This window comes from Dreissena polymorpha, chromosome 14 (assembly GCF_020536995.1).
Source record: "Dreissena polymorpha isolate Duluth1 chromosome 14, UMN_Dpol_1.0, whole genome shotgun sequence".
NCBI lineage: Eukaryota > Metazoa > Mollusca > Bivalvia > Myida > Dreissenidae > Dreissena > Dreissena polymorpha.
The window spans coordinates 37,758,547-37,764,431 of NC_068368.1; positions in this window are offsets into that span (position 1 = coordinate 37,758,547).

Genomic DNA, 5,885 nt, shown 5'->3' on the forward strand with positions numbered 1-5,885 from the left:
TTAAATAGGCTAAATAGGCTAAATAGGATGTATATTTCAACCGATGTACTAAATAGGCTAAACAGGCTAAATGGGCTAAATAGGCTAACTTCACACACGTTCTATTTAAATTTAAAAAAATTGTTACATAGCTTATCTGGAATGTCCATATTCAAACTACTTCGACCACAATGGTAAAACCACAACTTTCACAATACACATAAACCTGTTAAAATGCTCTGCGTCTTTACATAAACTTTGGAAATCCCAGCCACGGATGAATATGCAGAAACGAGGTTTGATTAACGCGGGTTAAACGAACAGTAGGTTGAAATATTCATTTCATAATAAATATAAAGTTTACACTGTGTAAAGTTTTCAAATCGACATTTCCTTTTCAGCTCATTGTGAATTACGATGTAAACTTTTTTTTATTTTATACATTATAAATACTGCATCGGATCTTGGTAGTCAAAAACTGACAATGTGTATTACGTTTAAGGCGTAATTGACCAAGATTGATTTCGACATTGAAAATCAACCATTAAAACAGAACACCAACACACAAAAATTAATCTGTTTGTACAATTTCATGAACCTTTTTCAGTTTCATTCACATTATTAGAATTTATACGGCATGCGAATTTGAAAGGATTTCAAATGGGTCAGCTTGGGATATACCCCCAGATATTCGATATTTTTGTAATCGTGTATATTCCGTGGTAAGTCGGGTTATCAAAAGCTAATTTTACATTAATAAACGTGCATAGAGTTAATACATTTTTTTCAAAACCAATTGATACTCACGGTTTATAATTTTACATTACTGCATGCAACCAGTGTAAAGTTATGAGTAAAAGGTTATTTGTGAATAAAGTGCGATAAGTGTTTACTGTTTGATTTTTATTTAGAGCGTTATAATATAATTCTCAAACCTAGCCATCAATAAGTTAACCTGTCCGTTTACTAAAATTAAGCCCTGTATATTAACATATTTGTAACCAAGAAATGAAGCCCTGTTTACAGCAAGTCAAAGATTGACCTCAAAGGAATTTGGACAAATAACATTAAATTAAAATTCATATTGTATGCGAAGAACAATAATTAACAGGATTTCTAAAGATGTTGTTCGATAAACTAAATCTAGTTTAACATGGCAGACAATAATAACCCATATCATATGGGTAGATCGTAACACCGAGCGTCGTCTGCTTCTGTTTGTCGGGGTTTTCTAATCACTAGGTGGGTGGGGCGATGGGTTATGTTGCAAATTGTTACTCGAATTCCAGTGCTTTTGATTTGAGTACTTCCCGTGCCAATCGTCGCAACTGCCTAACGAAAAGGTGTATACATTGATCACTATCACGCGGTTGATCATGTCGGCAAGTATAAGATGAGCTATATGGAACCCTTCTTTCAACACATCTTGCCTTATAAGGGCCCAAGTTGTAACTTACAGATAGCATATTTCTTTGTTGTAACCTCAATCAAATCTAGACTGTTATATATGTGCTGGGCTGTTGTTGCTTCCGTTTGAAATGTATTTATTTTATTTTCTTATAAAGCCTAATGCTGCGTAAAATGGCTAAAGTGCTTGTTGCAAACTGATATCTGTATTACTGCTTGCTTATGATATTACCTAGTACTCATTATATGAACGAGTTCAGGTGATGTCGTTGATAACCTTCAATGCTGACTGCTGCAAAATAATTTTAAATGTATCACATAACAAGACAAATAAAATAGGTGGGCTATTTATACGCAGAATATGACAATCTGAGTGAGAACACTGCATTGCATAACGTTGGGACTGTTATTTGTATAGCTATACTACAACAAATATAAAAAAGAAATGTAGTAAACTCGCCCACAATCTGCTTGTTGTAGGCGTCAATGTTCGACGTACGCGTAATCACTGAGTTGTTATTTTCAAAGAACGGGGATTCTCATATTTTAATTTTAAAGTTAATCCTTAATTAATGGAACGTTTTATTATAATCGTTTAAATGTTATCTATGTGTTGGTACACAATAACATCCCGTTCGAAATATTCAACTCTTTCAGCAAAACGATCCGGTTAGATATGTTTTCCCCAAACAAGGATAAACGTAAATTGTTTTGACTGCTGTCCCATTACTGCCTTACAATTTTGCGATTTAAAGACACTGGTCATCTCATGTTCGGTTTGATGAGCTTATAGTCCAAATTTTATACCTTCAAATTAACGTCTACACTCTGCTTTAGCTTAACAATTACGATCAATTTACGTAGTAAACACTGACGAAGACGTTAGAAAACGTTAGACGTTAGAAAAGTAAACAAACCGTCAAACATGTATATACCCGTTATTGGCTACTTTTACCCTTTTGATATTTTCATTTGCTATTATAACATTATCATATTTATATGGTTAATACAGCCATGCTTGTTAAATTCAAAGACGGTAATTAAAGTAACTGTAAAAATCTAATTATAAAAGACGTTACGTGTTACTTTGTGTATTTATTTGTGGTGCCTGTTGTGTTTAATTAAACCAGACGTGGTCCGGGGCCATTATACAGGTCAACATCGTCATAAATGGACTACTGATTTGTAGTTTTCGGTAATTTTTATTAAATTACTGCTGTTGAAATAACATATGAGCCTCGCTCTGTGAAAATGGAGTCTCATGCATGTGCGTAAAGGGGAGTCCGCACAGGCTAATCAGGGACGACACTGACCGCCTAAACTCGAGTTTTTGCTTAAAAGAGACTGTCTTTAAACGAAATATATTATTAAATAGTAAAGTGTCGCTCCTGATTAGCATGTGCAGTGCGCATAGGCTAATCTGGGACGACACTTTCGCAAATGCATAAAACCCCTTTTTCACAGAGCGAGGCTCATATCCATTTAATAATTAAAAACCATGTTAAGACTCTTTAAACTCCAGTTGTTACTTTATTTAATGCATGGGCACACGACCTCTCGCTTGCAATTACGTATTAAATTAATACAAAATTAATTATTTAAAAAATAATTAATTAGCTCATTAGTTAATTATGTACTTTTATCAAAACATGTGCGTTTTCGTTTTGTAACAGTATGTGAACGGCCGAAATTTTATGTTTGAGTTCAAAATATATTCAATTCACGTGCTGTTAAGGAAACGAACTTGCTTTGTTTCACACAAAGCAAGTTATTTCATCGCCAGATTTAATCTTTACGTGCATTTAACTTGATTGTACGATTACAGTAGTAGATCAATTATTCAGCGCCTTGGACAGCATTTCAGTGTTGATAATAATTAAACTTACCGCTTTCACATTAAACCAGTAAACCGTGTATGACGAACAAGTCAAACGTTTAATTATCCCCACTCTTTTAAAAGCGTGTGGATATTGTGGTTATCTCCGCCGTCTGTCCGTCCGTCCGTCCGTCCTGGTCACTATCTCCTCCTACACTAGAAACTTGAAACTTACACACTATGAGCTATGAGCATATGTTCGACGGTGCACTATTTGGAATTTTGATTTGACCCCTGGGTCAAAAGTTATGGGATTGGGGTGGGCCGGGTCAGACATCTTAGCTCATTTTACTAACAGCGTGCGGCGTAACTTTTGACCCAGGTGTCAGATCAGAATTCCAAATAGTGCACCGTCGCACATATGCTCATAGCTACCATGTGTGGTGGTTTCAAGGTTCTAGTGCTAATAGTGTAGGAGCAGACAGTGGCCAATGGGGGTTGTGGTGGGGCCTGGTCAGAGATTTTCACTCATTTATTTAGGCTATTTAACATTAACTTCTTCATTTCTACACCGATTAACTTCAAATTGATACTGAACATCTTTAATGACAATACGGTCAATCTCAACTATACATGGCCCCATTACCAACCCTGGGGCGCCCCGTCCACATAGACCACGCCCACCAAAATTTTTGTTTTAACCTAACTTCTTCATTTATTCATCAATTGACTTTAAATTTATACTGAACATCTCTTATGACAACAAGGTCTATCTCGACTATCCATATCCACATTACCCACCCCGGGGCACCACCAACAAAGGCTATGCCCACCCAAAATTGCCTTTAAATATAACATTTATGCGGCGTGGGGATACGCGTCGGCCTCTGCCACGCCATTTCTAGAAACGTTTTTTATTTTTTCATTTTCCAATCGAAACATTATATATTTTATTGTTTTCATCTTTCAAGAATGTCTTTGAAGAGTCCAGACTTTTAAAGGAATAGTGCGGCATTATTATGGTAAACGCATGCATATTCTATTGTTTAGGTTGATACCGGTTGCGACTGCCACTGCCTTCATTGATTGAACTGGTTTCTTGAATGCATGCATTAAACCTGATAACAATTAAATATAAGCTCATCGCACCTTCCATTAAACGACCAGTGTATTTTAATCGTTAAACAGCACGGCTAATGATAAAGCAGTTGAGACAATTCACGTTTAAACTTGTTTAGGGGTACACACACATTTAACTGGATTCGTGCCTATACTTTTTAGATTCAACTGGATTTGTTTTCCTTAAAGAGCTGCATATTCACTGGAATATTTGGCTGTGTACCGACAATATTTATGGATATTTTAAAGGGTTTAGTTACGCATTAAACTACTCATTTACTGCATCAAAAGTAAACTAGGAACCCCTGTCGTATAACAATAAAACTCAGTGGTGTCGCTTATGACCTTAACGCCTAGGTCGAGCCATTGATGGATTAGTTATTATTGACTAACATTTAATGGTTTATGGTTTAATCAATATAAAATATGCATACAGTCCATGAATACAAATGTTCGAAACATAGTAAAATATATAAAGGCATTACATGTGATCAGAATGGAATTTTATAAGTTGTTAAATAAAGTATCAATACATGAAAAGGTTTAAGGCAATTGGATTACAGCATGTATAATCTGTTTAACAATGTTATAACGTTATCATAAAAAACAACAAAGACGAACCTACAAGAAAGCGAGAAGTACAGTTTGATTAATAAATAAATACAGTTAATCATGATAATAGTTATATATATATATATATATATATATATATATATATATATATATATATATATATATATATATATATAGTATTTGTATTTTTTTCGAGATGCGCGAATATTAAAAAAGAGAAAATACTATGTTTTTTAATTGTTTTCGTCGGATAGTTTGTTTAGTTAAGAATTGATTAATAAATACTTGTCTGATTGTATCACAAGGAAAATAGTTTCGAATTAAATGTATGAAAAATGTTTGATTCATTTATGAATATGACACTAATTGTATTCCAGAATTTTGTTTTCATATTAGAGAAAATCGCTGCTGACTTTTAAGAATAAATTAGGACTTGTTTATTGAAAATAATAATAATCTGTTAATTACGTTCGTTAACACCGAATTAGTTTACTTCCGGTAAAATAACAGTAACCGGGGGGGGGGGAAATAAAATACTCACATGCCATACATATTCCCGTTGACTCTAAAAGTTCAGTGAAAAACTTACGATCAATATAAATGTTATATCTTGGCGAACAAATTTACTAAGAATTGTGCATTTACACATTTCATCAGTTGTAGTGTATTTTAATGCGTACTGTTTTGCTTGATATTTTGTTTTGTATTAATTTTGAATTTTATGTATATTGTATTTTAAAAAATGAACCTTATGTGAAATGTCATATGTGAAATATACACGAAAATGAATAATAACTGTATTTGTACCGATAACTATGTACCATTGTATAAAAAAAAAAATTATGAAACCTTTTTTTAAATAAATAGACAAAGACAACTCATACAAAGAGCGATATTGCCAATATGTATGTTTCTTTGTCATAGAGGCCAAGGCATATTCTAATCCGTAAATCACTTTAAGTTTCTAAATTGCGCTCGCCATGGTCAACGT